Source organism: Pygocentrus nattereri, chromosome 4, assembly GCF_015220715.1.
Source record: "Pygocentrus nattereri isolate fPygNat1 chromosome 4, fPygNat1.pri, whole genome shotgun sequence".
Lineage (NCBI taxonomy): Eukaryota > Metazoa > Chordata > Actinopteri > Characiformes > Serrasalmidae > Pygocentrus > Pygocentrus nattereri.
The window spans coordinates 23,128,523-23,143,396 of NC_051214.1; the positions used below are offsets into that span (position 1 = coordinate 23,128,523).

At 39.4% G+C, this 14,874-nt stretch overlaps 2 long non-coding RNA genes across 2 annotated transcripts; both read left to right on the forward strand.

The window, feature by feature from the left end:
* The first annotated feature begins 1,010 nt into the window (after positions 1 to 1,010).
* LOC119263315 lies at positions 1,011 to 2,482 on the forward strand. Its single transcript, XR_005130237.1, has 3 exons — positions 1,011 to 1,140; positions 1,627 to 1,773; positions 2,398 to 2,482. It is a non-coding gene; the product is annotated as an uncharacterized LOC119263315 (long non-coding RNA).
* A 10,231-nt stretch (positions 2,483 to 12,713) lies between these two features.
* Positions 12,714 to 14,793, forward strand: LOC119263314. Its single transcript, XR_005130236.1, has 3 exons — positions 12,714 to 12,853; positions 12,994 to 13,140; positions 14,653 to 14,793. It is a non-coding gene; the product is annotated as an uncharacterized LOC119263314 (long non-coding RNA).
* The last annotated feature ends 81 nt before the right edge of the window (positions 14,794 to 14,874 follow it).

Here is a 14,874-nt window from a genome sequence, read left to right on the forward strand (position 1 = left end):
CATATAAAACATTGTATGTTTTCAGATGCTATAGTTGTTGCTCAAAAGCATTTGTAGTACATGTTCCTGCTGTCTCATCTTAAACACTGTGTTTAAAAGTAGATAACCCTTTCTTTTACAGTCCCCTAAGTTCTAGGCATTAACCAGATAGGTGTGAGGTCCAAACTCAAATATTAGGTAATTATTTTAGGTGACAAGATGGTAAGGTATATTTAATAATGGTTTTTACCATCTTTGAGTTTTAGTAGACATTGCAGTCGACAGTAAGATTTTTCTGGTATTTTATTCCATTAAAAAGGGACACACAACATGGCATCAGGATAGTACCTAAGCAAAATGAATTGAGGATTTTATGTTAAAGATATTGTAGTTATTGCTTGAAATTCTTTCATGTTCCAAGTTATGTGCTGTCTGGTCTTTACCAATTAATATGTACTAGTCACAAAACAAAACTGAGAAAACCAATTCTACTGTGAAGACTCCAAGTGTAGGCCTCTAAAAGTGTGACCACAGACAGGTTATGTCTGACATTTAATGTTTTTTAGATGCTTGTGTTCTATTTAATGACAGAAGTTAGTGCACAATCCAGTCTATTACAAATAAAGACCTTTTGAGTTGGATCATCTGAATAGTGGACATGAATTAACACGAGTTAATAGAATGTTTAAAATTCTCTTTGCTTTATTACTTATTTTAATCAAGATGTCAAGACATCTGTTGACATTTCTGAAGACTGTCGTCCAAATTGCAAACTGCATCAGTGAACTAGTGATCACATTCTTTGTCTATTAGTGTGAGGTTAGATTATCTCTCACCTCCAGCTGGATTCTGATACATGGGTTCTAGAAAATCTCAAAAGTTAGTACACCATCCACTGGTTTACAAATAAAGGCCATCATTTTGTTTGATCCTCTAGATCATGGACTGCAATAAATACTGTTTAATAGACAATGTTTAAAATTCTCTGTGTTTTTGTCAATTTCTTTAATCAAGATGTGGATGAATGTACTGAGATTCCTGATGTGTGTGGTCCACATGCAAACTGCACCAATGCTGTTGGAAACTACAGCTGCACCTGTCTGATTGGATATAATGTGACAGATCAATACTTTCCCATCAACATCAGCAACCCATGTAGAGGTACCTTTGCCAGTCTTTCTACAATTGTCTTTCTGTGTCAGCAATAATATTTGACGGTAATATTTTCTAAACGCTTTAGTACCATGTAAAACAGTACACATGATGTTACTGGGATGGTTCCTGAGAAACAAGAAATTTCAAGATTTTATGATATAAAATATTGCAGTTGTTCATATAGGTACTTTAATTTTACAAATACTCCGCTGTCTCTTAAATGTTAAAACGTGCAAGTGCTGAAAGAAATAACTTGTAAAAAGGTGAATTCGTCTGTGACAACTCCAAGTATAAGCCGCCATATTTGTGCAGTAGACTACATTTGGTGTTGCGCTTATTTTAGATGTACGCGTTGTAGAAAATGACACAAAGTGCACGTCATTACAAATAAAGGTCGTCACTTGCATTGAAACCTCTATATTATGGACTAGAATAAAGACAGTTTAACAGACAATATTTTAAAGTCTCTGTTCTTTATTTTCTTTAACGAAGATGTGGATGAATGTACTGAGATTCCAGGAGTGTGTGGTCCAAATGCAAACTGCACCAATGCTGTTGGAAACTACAGCTGTACATGCCTGATGGGATATAATGTGACAAATCTGCTCATGCCTATTAATAGCAGCAATCCATGCAGAGGTAGGTTTTAAGATCAGCATTGTTATCATTGAGTTTTGGCAGTAGTTGTCTATGATATTAATACTTTACATGCATTATTCATCCCATATAAAAGGGTCCACAATGTGTCTTTGGTATGATACTTCAACAACAATATCTTCCAAACTTTCATACTATAATGCAGTTTCTTGCTCGAAATACATTGATATTACAAGTTTAGAAGATACAAGTTTGTATCCTCTGTTGGTCTGCTGCATAAGTCAGTAATCCAGTCCTTGGCTCAGAAGATGCTTGAATGACTTGTAATATTAAGTGAATTTCAGCATCGTGTCTGACGATGACATATTTAAGCATAAGTGTATGGGATACATATAAGAGAAAAATGACTTGAGCAATTTAGACAAGACATTGGTTTTACCAGGCCCAGAGAAGCCAAAGGACGCTTCCCCTTATATATCTTATTAGTTTGTGGTTAGAAAGTTCAATTCTGCTTTTTCCTATTTTGAAAAATAAAAAATCGACTTTCTTTACTTGTTTAACATGGTTCTGATTAGAAGTGAATGGACGTGACAGAATAATAAGCCACTGTTAATCTCAGGTTTCCTTAAGCATCTAAAATGATTGTATTTGCTTTGTTTAATCAAGATGTGGATGAATGTACTGAGATTCCTGAAGTGTGTGGTCCAAATTCAAACTGCAGCAATGCTGTTGGAAACTACAGCTGCACATGCCTGAGAGGATATAATGTGACTAATCCATACTTTCCTACCAGCATCAACAACCCATGCAGAGGTAAGTTTGACAGTGATTTTTTGATCATTTAGTTTTGGCAGACATAGATGACTATGATATTTTTGGCATTTTATTCCATTAAAAAGGGATACACAACATGCCATGCAAAGTAATCGGTCAAGATTTTATTATTAAGATGTTGACTTTGCTTCTTAGAATATTTGCCTACTCCAAGTACAGTTTTGTCTTTAAAACTTAATATGTATCCGTCCTAAAACAAAGAACTAGTGAGAAAACCAATTGTTCTCTGAAGACTCCCAAGTATAGGCTTCTCAATTTGTGACAACAGACATGTTACAACTGAGATTCAGCTTCTTTTAGATGGACCATGTGTTCTATGAAATAGCAGAGGTTAGCACATAATCCAGTCTGTTACAAATAAAGACTTCTTTTAATTTGGATCATCTAGATAATGAACTTAATTAACATCAGGTAATAGCAAATGTTTAAAAGTCTGCTTGTTTTGTTACTTTTTTCTCTTTTAAAATCAAGATGTGGATGAATGTACTGAGATTCCTGGTGTGTGTGGACCAAATGCAAACTGCACCAATGCTGTTGGAAACTACAGCTGCACATGCCTGAGAGGATATAATGTGACAAATCTTTCCTTTCCTATCAATGTTGGCAACCCATGCAGAGGTACGTTTGTCAACCAGTTGTTTTACAAATATTTCACAATTCTTTTTGCACTATGACACATCTGCGTATAAAAAAACAACTGGATTTTTGAGACTAGTGCACAGACCTTGCTCTGGCCGTCTAGGGGAGATGCTCCCTCAGAAGAAAAATGTCTGCGTTTTAAAGTTAAATGCATCAATCCAGTACAATTTAACCCTTGTGTGGTGTTGATGTGTGTGCTATTCAGTGGTCTGGTGGACCGACCACATTATTTATTTTTAATCAATACAGCCATATCCTTTTATGTAGAAATGCCAGATGTTTAGAACATTACAAGTGGCCAGCGTAGGGTTCTCCTTTAGCAGCTGTAGCCAGTCAGCAGCCTGTCCATGTTGTCCACCCTCACACATACACATACGCATATACAAACACAGACACATCAGCGGGCCGTGTAGGAGGAGACCAGAGTGAAGGACATGGCACCTCAACACTTTTACTCCCTGCTGGTTCCCCCAATGCCACATGTGTAATATAAATGGGTATTGTTTATATTATTAATAATTAACACTGATTAATAGATAATGATTCAAATTCTTTTTTTTTCCTTTCATAAATCAGGCTGTGGATGAATCTGCTGGGTTTCCTGAAATTTGTGGTCTAATGTATATAATGTGATGAATCTGTATGTTCCTATTAATGTGAGCACTCCATGTAGAGGAACATTTGAAAGTCAGTTTTTACCATTTTTCAGTACAGATAGCGATTTACTATGACAGTCTTGCTCAGAATAATTTCATATTACAATCAATGCCTTTACCATCCTTGAGTATTCATAGTATTTACATGCAACAGTAAAAGTTTTTGAGCATTACACATCTCGTATAAATAACAGAAGTTAGCAGAGCATCCAGTGTAATACATACATGAAGGCCATCATTTTGAGTTTGACCTTGTGAATTACAGACTGCATTGAACACTGTTTAATGCTCAATGTCCAAAAGTCTCTTTGTTTTGTCACTTTCTTTAATTAAGATGCTGATGAATGTATTGAGATTCCTAATGTGTGTGGTCCAAATGCAATCTGCACCAATGCTGCAGGAAGCTACACTTGCACATGCCTGAATGGATATAATGTCACAAATCCATACTTTACTATCAACAGCAGCAACCCATGCAGAGGTAGGTTTTTAAATTACTGCATTTTCAATAAAAAAATTGCTTTGTCGATCAAGAAAATTAAATTTCTCTGTTATTGGTTGTAATCTGTTTTCTTTTGTTGATATTACTTAACAAACACATAAGTCATTGAAACTGAACTAGTTGTGTTCTTTCAATAAAATTAAGTGAGTTCTTAGAGTGTCTGATTAGTGTAATCTTCTTATGTACAACTCAACATCTTTTTCTTTGGCTCCTGGCATCATTTATTTGCACATATTTTACTTGTTTTAGTCACTCTCTTCATGCTGTGTCTCACCCTGCCCTTCTTTTCCTTTGGTGTACATATTTCTTATACTTCATATTTAACATGAATTAAATATTAATCACTTTGATCTTTTAGATGTGGATGAATGTGTTTCTGCACCATCTGTATGTGGATTAAACTCCAGCTGCAACAACACAGTAGGAGGATACAGTTGCTTTTGCTGGGATGGATTTACTGCTACAAACTCAAGTCTAGCCGTCAACATTACGAACCCGTGTATAGGTAAGTTATTATGTTTTATTTAAAACAAAAAAGTTTTAAAGATTAAAATAGCCTCTTCAGCACCTCGTCAATTAGTTTTACATTTATTTTATGGTTCGATTGGTTCATGCATTGTGAAAACTGAAAGGCTCTAGTTTGCTATGCGTATACTTTATTTTTAAAGAGCCTCGAGACTGCCCATACACAGCCACAATCTTTCAGCACTTGGTGGGTAAAAGCACTCTACTCTAAAATGACAGCCTGTGAGTTTGTGTGATCTCAGAAGACCCCAGCAGTAAACCAATGGAAACCACATGCTGTAGTCTACCATAGTTAAAAGGTGATGCTAGACACATTGATGCATGGAATTAAACCCCCTGTACTGTTTACTGTAGTAAAAATCACAGCTACAAATGTCTGATTTCTGTGGTAAATCTGTATAATATGCATTACTATAAAGTATAATGTTACTACAATGCACAGCTGCTTTATGTTTCATTAAGTTATAAAATAGAAAACTTAATTGTGGCATGTGCAAAAGTTTGGACACTCTTTCTGGGGTAGAGTTTGAGAAGTCAAAGATTCTCATTAGAAATGATCAGCAGATGATCATGGCAAGCCTTCCTTGCCAGTCTGCAGCTATAGCAGAGTTCCAATAAAGTTCAGGAACCTTGCAAAAGTTTGGACACTCTTTCTGGGGTACAGTTTAACAACTTTGAAAGAGGGGTGCGCCAGAATTATGACGCAGCAGAATGGAGATGCTGCATCATCTAAATTGAAACAGGAAATTAAGCAAGCTATCTACTGAGACGTCAGTTTACTACTAGTGAGTTTTATAAGATTGTTATGACGAAATGGACCAAAATACATTGAAATGAAATAAAAATGGTGAAATGACATTATCAAAGATCTAAAAAAAAATATTTTTTTACAGAGAAAATACATTTGTGGGTTTCTTTGATTGCTTATGTAGCGTGTTTTTTTTTTTTCTCGCTTTCTCATAACACTTTGAGAGTGTGCCTCTGAAAAGCCTACATTTTTGGAGGGCCATGTAGCCAAGTGTGAATGCTCAAACCAGAGCAATTGAACCAGAGTAATGGCCAAGTGTTATGGGCAAGGGGTGAAATGGGGTTGGCTGGAAGGGTCATCAGAAGGAAACCTTACCTGCAAGCTTATCACAAAAGCCAACATCTTAAGTATGTAAAACAACATCTAAATAGGTGTGGATAAGGTTGATCTCTTATAATGCAGCGTGGGGGGTTCTCAAAAGAAACTCAGACAACTCAAAGTTGTTACCCAAAATTCAGCTTCTCTTTAGTCCCACCAGACCAAGCGCCTCCCCTCCATATAGGCCTTTGGTCAGTCCACCACAGCCCTCCTGAGCAACTGATGTGACCCTGAAGCTGCTGAGGGGTGCCAATGGGGCAATGATGGCACTCGGATGGCACTCTGACGATACTGGGGAGCCAGTAGGGGTTCTATGTGTGGCTGGGGAGTCCCTGACCACGTTGCTGAAATGCCTTGGAGCTGGCCGTCTCCCCATGGGACCCTCAAAGTCCCGTAACTTATACATCATTGAAAGTTTATGGGTAGATCTTAAGCTACGTTCACATTACAAGTCTTTTTCCTCAAATCCGATTTTTTACTCCAATCCGATCTCTCTGACAGGATGGCTTACACTTGTTTAGGTAAGTGATTCAAGTCGGTCATTAATCTGAACGAAGCGGCATCCTGAAATAACCCGCATGTGCACATCCTACTCAGCAACGTCATAAGAATCGTGTGCGTCATGTTCATCATCAGAAAAAAGGCTAATGTAAGAACCAGCCTTTCCTGTGAAGATAACGAACTCTAAACAGCTTTCAGATGTTCATCATTAGAGCGTTTCTTTTCCATCGTTTACAGGCTTTAACTTCTGTTTGGTGCAGCTGCCAGAGTAATGCTGAATGATGGCGTATGCACAGTGGGGAAACAAGCACATGGATTCCGATCTGAGCATCACATTATGGTCGCTTGCCCATGAATCGGATACGTATCCGATCTAGGACCACATATGAAAATTGCTCAAATCGGATTTGAAAACAACATTAGGATTTGAAAACATTAGGATTTTTGCCACTTCAACCTGGTAACGTGAACGTAGCCTTAAACATGCAGTGCATGCAACACAGCCCAAAAATATCGTAGCTCTAGAAGAACTAAATGGAAAGAGAGACTCCTAGCTGGCTACAAAAACTGTTTGCAAGCTGTGATGTCTGTCATGGTGTTATTGAGCACTGATATAGTAGGGTTATAATTAGGGCAATTACTATTTGAATTTTAATTTTTTTAAATTAGTCAAATACATATGAACCTTGCAATAACATTTGCAAATCAAAGTTATTTGCTCCAATCATTTGTAGAGGTTATGTTTTTAATTCTTTTTATATTAACAATTAACAAAACATGTTTATTTGGTCAGGGCCCATAGCCCTGTGTATAAGTTTATATATATATTGAATATTATACAACATTGTGAACACAAACACTGAAGTCAGCTGCATTTTGCTCCTTGTGTACTAACGCATGCCTTGATGTTCACTTTAAAACCCAAAGTTTGAGTGTCTTTAGTCAAATTACATGTTTGTTTTTTCCTAAATGAGTTTACTTTTACAGCTCTGCACATTTTAATCCACAAACAGTGCCAGTGACAGTGCATAATAGCTGCTGATAGACACAGTTACAAGACAAAACCTCTGTATTTATTTCACAGATGTGGATGAATGTCTGTCCACTCCATCTGTTTGCGGTCCAAACTCTACCTGCACCAACACAGTAGGAGGATACAATTGCTCGTGCTGGCTTGGATTTACTGCAACAAACTCAAATCTTACTGTGAACATTACTAACCCTTGTACAGGTGAGTTGTTAAATATCAGTTTAATATTTTGCTGTTAAATATAGAAATGTTTGTTTTCTTTACACTCCATTATTAGCAGCAGAAAAGGTCTATTAAAAAATCTCCTGTGAGAACAAAGCCGCTATTCACACAGAAATTCACATTTTTACTCCTGTAAAAGAAAAAAGTTACAAGCAATATGTAGCCTTGTGTGGCTACAAATTATCAGTTTAATATGTAAGAAAAATAAAATTATTGCACAGGTATGGATGAATGTCTCTCTGCACTGTCAGTGTGTGGAACATTAAACTCCACCTGCTCCTAAACAATAGGGGCATACATTTGCTCTTTCTGGATTGGATTCACTGCAACACACTCAAAACACCCCTTTATCCCTCACATAGATAAAATGCTAAACTTAAAAAATAAAACTTGCTCAAGTGATTTTAAGTTCAATAAGAAAAATGCTTGTTTGAATATGATAAAGCATTTTCTGTTGAATTAGCGATGTGCGAGTTTATTGAGACACCTGCAGTATTTCATCGTTATCCAAACACTTATGCTGTAAACTGACTGAAAACTTGAACTCGAAACTGAAAATATTATATAATAAAATAAATCTCCTAAAAGACTAATTTTCAAACGTTGTGATCACATCTGTGGACTTATTTTGCAGATGTGGATGAGTGTCTGTTCACACCATCACCTTGTGGTTCACACTCCACCTGCAACAACACAGTGGGAGGATACAGCTGCTCTTGCCGTGATGGATTTGCTGTTCCCAATGCAAATCTAAATGTCCGCATTAGTAACCCTTGCATTGGTAAGATATTAAATGCCAGTTTAATGTTGCTGTTGAATTTAAAATTAGTGTTTTTAATACCATCTTTAAATCAAAACACATATTAATGTGAAGAAAGTTCAACAGTGTGTGATCTCCTAGCTTGAAATTCTCTTCAATGGATTCTGTAAATGTGCAAATTCAAGATGTATAATGTACTTAATGTAATGTTGTCTGTTGTTGTCAATCTGAGGTGATGCATCTGCGCGTTCGCCATGTTTGAGTGATCAACTTGCACTGGACCTACGAAATGAAAAATTTGAAGAAATGTTAGTTACACAGCTGCTTTTGTCTGTGTCAACCTTCCAGCTGTTCAGTCTTTCTTGAACTTCTTTGCTTTCTGTAGTTCCAGTGTGTTGCTTGGTGTTGATTTCTGTATAGTTAATGTGCACAAGGACATGACTTGTGAAGAAGGATATGAATTGAGGTGGAACAGCACAGGCATACTGTCATTATTCAGGCCACCACTCATTGCCTGTAACAGTTGTACTCGTCTGGGAAGTCAAAGTGTTCCCAATCAGGACATGAGTGTGAATTCATGTCAATTTTTTTCATAAGCACACTTTGTCCATCACCTATTTTGTGCAACAAGGCTAATCAGCTGTCCAAGGCAGAAAGCTGAAGTTAGCTTACTATTAAAATTTTCCTCCAGTGTCTGAGTGGAACTTCTTTGCCATTGAAGTTGGAATGGAAAATTCGGATAAACAGGCAAATAAGATGCTATCTTAAGCTGCGTCTAAGGTGGGCTAACCAAGACAGATTTTTATTTCGGTTCATAAAAAGTCCTAGAAACATCATCATCGTTGTCGTTAACCACTTAATCCAGATAGGAACGCGGTAACAGTTGGGAGAGCAGAGAATCCCAGATGACCCTGTCCCCTGCAACTCCTTCCAGCTCATTCACAGGGACCCCAAGCCGCTCCCAGGCCAACTTGAAGATGTCATCCCTCCAGTGGGTCCTAGGACGACCCCGGGGCCTTATCGCCAAATCCACAAAACACATGTAGACTGGGTTGTCAAACTCCCATGCCCCCTCAACAATCTGTGAGAGGCTGAAAAGCTGGTCCATTGTTTTACGGCCGGGACGGAGTCCTCATTGTTCCTCCTCAATCTGAGGTTCAACTATCGGTCAGAGTCTCCTATCCAGCACCTTGGCATAGACTTTCCCAGGGAGGCTGAGCAGTGTGATACCTCGATAGTTGGCACACACCTTCCGGCCCCCTTTTTTAAAAATGGGGACCACCACCCCGCTCTGCCATTGCAAGGGTACTGTTCCTGAGGTCGAGTTGTGTCAGCCATGACAGCCCCACAATATCCAGAGCCTTAAGCATCTCCAGACGAATCTCATCCATCCCCGGTGCCTTGCCACTGAAGAGCTTGCCAACTACCTCAGTGACCTCCACCAGGGAAATGGAGCTTGACATGCCAGAGGCCTCCGGCCCTGACTCCTGTGAGGGAGGCATGTCTCTCGGATTAACAAGTGCCCCTTCCACCAGCCGACAATATCCTCATTTGAAGTCAGAGTTTCTCCACCCTTGCCGAATACACCTTGGGCACAGCCACCCCGACCACTCCTGAGTCATCGGGCAGTTGTTCAGAGCCTCGTTATAGCCGACCAAATCTCTTTTTCCATGGCTTCACCAAACTCCTCCCACGCCCTGGATTTTGCTTTTGCCACCATTACGGCTGTCACCTTTGTCACCAGTCGGTACCTCACTGCTGAGTCGGGAGTCCTTCTGGCCATCCAGTCCCTAAAGGCCTCTTTCTTCAGCTTGATGGCCTCCCTCAAGACTGGTGTTCACCAGGGGTTTCTTGGATTACCACCCCGACAGGCAACCACAAGCTTTTGGCCACAGCTATGCCTGGTAGCTTCCGCTGTGGAGTTTTTTTACCCAGGGTCCATTCAGAGTCTATGTCCCCTACCTCCCCCGGGAAATGAGAAAAGCTCTTCCGGAGGAGGGAGTTGAAATCATTCCCAACAGGGGCCTCCGACAATCGTTCCCAGCACACCCTCACTATTCACTTGGGCCTACTGGGTCTGACCATCAGTTTTCCTTGCCATTTGATCCAACTCACCACCAGATGGTGATCAGTTGATAGCTCAGCACCTCTCGTACCAAGTCAGATGAAACAAAACAAGTCTAAAAACAAAGTCTTAAAGGGTTTGTTATGGGCAATCCATGCCTGGCACAGAAGTCCAATAACAATTCACCATTCAGGTTTAGATCGGGCATGCTGTTCTTCCCAATCACGCCTTTCCAGGTCTCCCAGTCATTGCCAACATGAGCATTGAAGTACCCCAGTAAGACTATGGAGTCTGTAGGCGGGACCCTTTCCAAAATCCCGCCCACTTTCTCCAAGAAGGCCAAATACTCTGACCTGTTGCTTGTTGCATAAGCACACATAACAGTCAGAGTTTTCCTCTCTGCATCTCTACTTCGCATTGAGGCGACCTTCTCGTCCACCCGGACAAACTCCAACTGCACGGCCGCCAGCCAGGGACTCGTGAGTATCTCCACTCCCGCCTGCTGCCTCTCACCCTGTGCAACCCCTGAGTAGGAGAGGGACTGACACCTATCAAGCCAGTTTCTGCCACAAGGGCCTAGGCTGCCGAGGACCCCCCTGCAATCTCCCGCTGCCTGTGCAGCACTGCACCACTCCCCCATGCGGGCCCACATGGTCCTCCCACATTGCCTCTTCGGGCTGGGTCCGGCCGGCCAGGTTACGTGGGTTTCCCGGCCACCAGGTGCTCGCCAGGAGACACTACTCCCCAGGCCTGGCTCCAGGGGCAGGTCCCGGTGCCCCTATCCCAAGGAAGGGTACACAGTATTCTGTACCCATTTTTCATAGTGGGTTTTTTGGATCGTGTTAGTCTGGGTCTTCAGTCCAGACCTGTTCACTGTGTGAGACCCTCCTAGGAGAATATTGCTCCTGATGACTTAGCTCTGAAGATTTATAGACCACACAAGCCCTTCCGCCATGACAAGGCCCTGATCCAGGAAGGGAGAAACATCATGAGCTGTGCTAAATAAAACTATAGGAATAATTTCTAGTATCATTCATCTAAAATGAAGTATATATGAAGAATATTAAAGATGCAGCAAGTTTTTGTATCTGCTCTGTATCATCTGTTCAATCATAGAGGCAATGTGCAGGGGCGTAGGGACAGGAAGGGGTTTTACATAGTAGCAAGGGGGCAAATACAATTTGTTTAATTGTGCAGATTCGTAAATCTTTACGTTCTTAATGAGTGCTGATGTTCATGGATGCTTCTCTGTCATATACAGTAGCTACTTGGGCATAATTTTAATGCAAGAAAATAAAACTAATTCTTTTTCAACATAGATTTTTTTGTTTTAATTATTGACCTTAGAGGTGCTTGATGGTTTAGAAATAACAGAATGCTATATGTGTTACAGTTGGCTGTATATTTACTGGCATGGGTAAAAAAAGGTAATAGTGTTTATAGTGAATTAGTTCAGTCTCACACTGAAAATACTGTCAAAATATGTGTTTTATTACATTTCAAAGAATGTGTAATTTTCCTTTATATTTACATGGTCTGAAAATGTACTTTTGCACCATTACGCTGTGAAAACAAAAAATATTAATCAAATAATCATATTTCTCTTTTAGATATAGATGAATGTCTGTTTGCACCATCTGTATGTGGATTAAACTCCATGTGCAACAACACAGTAGGAGGATACAGTTGCTCTTGCTGGACTGGATTCACTGCAGTAAACTCAAGTCTAGGTGTCAGTGTTAATAACTCCTGTGTAGGTGAGAGTCTAAATGTTGGTATTGTGTTTTGTTGACGGTTAGTGTTTCAATGATAAATCACTCTTCCAATACTGAAAATATGTTGGTGCAAGAATCACAGGTCATTGTCATTACAGATTTGGAGGAATGTTTGTCTGAACCGTCCATTTGTGGTCCAAACTCCACCTGCATCAACACAGTAGGAGGATACAGCTGCTCTTGCCGGTCTGGATTTAACATAACCAACTCAAGTCTAAGCATCAGTGTTAATAACTCTTGTAGTGGTAAGCTGGTTTTGTGTTGTTAGATGAAGCTTTATGACTGCTAACAGTGAAAATGAGCAACTTTACAAAAAAAGAATTGTTTATCAATTTTGCAGATGTGGATGAATGTCTGTTAACTCCATCTGTATGTGGTCCAAACTCCACCTGCATCAACACAGTAGGAGGATACAATTGCTTTTGCTGGAATGGATTTACTGCTACAAACTCAAGTCTAAGGGTTAACATTAGTAACCCTTGTAGGGGTAAGTCATCAAGCTTTAGGTTCAGTAATGTCAGAGGCCTTTCGGGTTTTATGGATGAAAATGGACACACGTAATATTGAACATATGTGCTTGTAAAATGTACTTAAACATATAATAAATTAAATCAATGTGTTTCACAGATGTTGATGAATGTCTATCTACACTATCTGCATGTGGATCAAATTCCAACTGCGCTAATACAGCAGGAGGATACAGTTGCTCTTGCTGGACTGGATTTACTGCAACCAGCTCAAACTTAACTACCAGCATTATTAACCCATGTATAGGTAAGTGATTTTGCCTTTTCAGGTTTATAAGATAGAGACTCTGCTAGTCAAGATCTTCCACACTAAACTCACCCAACATTGCATTCGTGGGCCTGCTTTGTGCTCTGAGGCTCAGTCATGCTGGAACAGAAAAGGTTCTTCCTCAAATTCCTCCCACAATATTTGAAGCATACAATTGTACACAATGTCTTGGTCTGCAACCCCATATCATTATCCCTCCTCCACCAAACTTTACAGCTAGCATAAAGTGGTCAGGCAGGTAACGTTCTCCTGGCTTTTGCTCAACCCAGACTTGTTCATCAGACTGACAGATAGAGAAGTGTGATTTGTCAGTTTCTGCTTCTCCAAAATCCAGTGACGGTGTAATTTATACAACTCCATCCAACACTTGGGATTATGCTTGGTGACGTAAGGCTTGCATGCAGCTGCTCAGCCATCAAAACCCATGCCATGAAGCTCCTGGCGCCCACTTTTTTTGCTGATGTAATTGCCAGATTAGGTTTGGAAATCTGCAGTTTTTGAGTCGCAGAGCATCGCTGACTTTTATGCACTATGCTCTTCAGTACTCGGTGATCTGTTGTGTAACTTTACATGGTCTGAAACTATGTGGATGAATTGCTGATGTTCCTAAATACTTCCACTTTTCAATAATACCCCTCAAAGTTTATCAAGGAATGTCTACAAGAGAAGAAATTTTGCCAACTGACTTGTTGCAATGGTGGCATTCTGCACACTCAGATTCAGTGAGCTCTTTATAATGTCCTGTTCTTTTACAAATGTATCTAAAGGCAGGCTGCCTGATTTAATACACCTGTGGCAATGAGACTGAATAAAACACCTGAATTAAATGATTAAGAGGTGTGTCCCAATACTTTTGTCCATACAATGTATCACATTTTGTGGCCAATTAATGCAGAAAACAATGTAAGTAAAAGGGGTTTACATCTTTTTTACTTGCCACTGTTCAGTGAGTTTTTTCCATGTGTAAAGTATTTTGGAAATACAGGAGAACATTTTTAAATTATAAACACTGCTGTAATTATCCATTTACACCCATTTTAAGTGGTTATCATCGTCAACTTTGATCTTCATTTTTGAACTTTTATTAGACCTTCATAACTGATGTGATACAGCTTTCTCAGTCTGTATGTAGTCATGGTATTTATCTCTCTGAGCACATCTAAAACTTATGTTGCACTGCACTAGCATGCGGAATACTTTGATACATGTATGTGCAACAAAATTGGTTTTATGTTATTGAAAACATTGACTCCAAACATCTGAACAGTAGTTTATGTGGTCTAAGTTCCCACCAGCATCAACATAGTAGGAGGCGGCAATTACCCTTGACTAAATAGAGTAACTACAAGAAACTCAAGTGAAAGTGTAACACTGATGCCTGTATGTTGTTATTGAATAGTGGTTTATTGTTTCACTGAAATTATTTGAAATTATTTTGATTGAAACTGCTGATGAAAGAAAACAAGATAAACTTTTTACTTTCTCTCACAGATATAGATGAATGTGCGCTTGAACCAGCTATTTGTGGTCCACACTCCATCTGCACCAACACTATAGGAGGATACAACTGCTCTTGCACGGGAGGATTTACTGAAACAAACTCAAGTCTGATGATTAGCGTTAATAACACTTGTAGAGGCAAGTACCTACATATAAATGTTCTGTCACACTGAAGTCTTTTCCACTGTCAGTAAATACTAGAAATATGCTCAT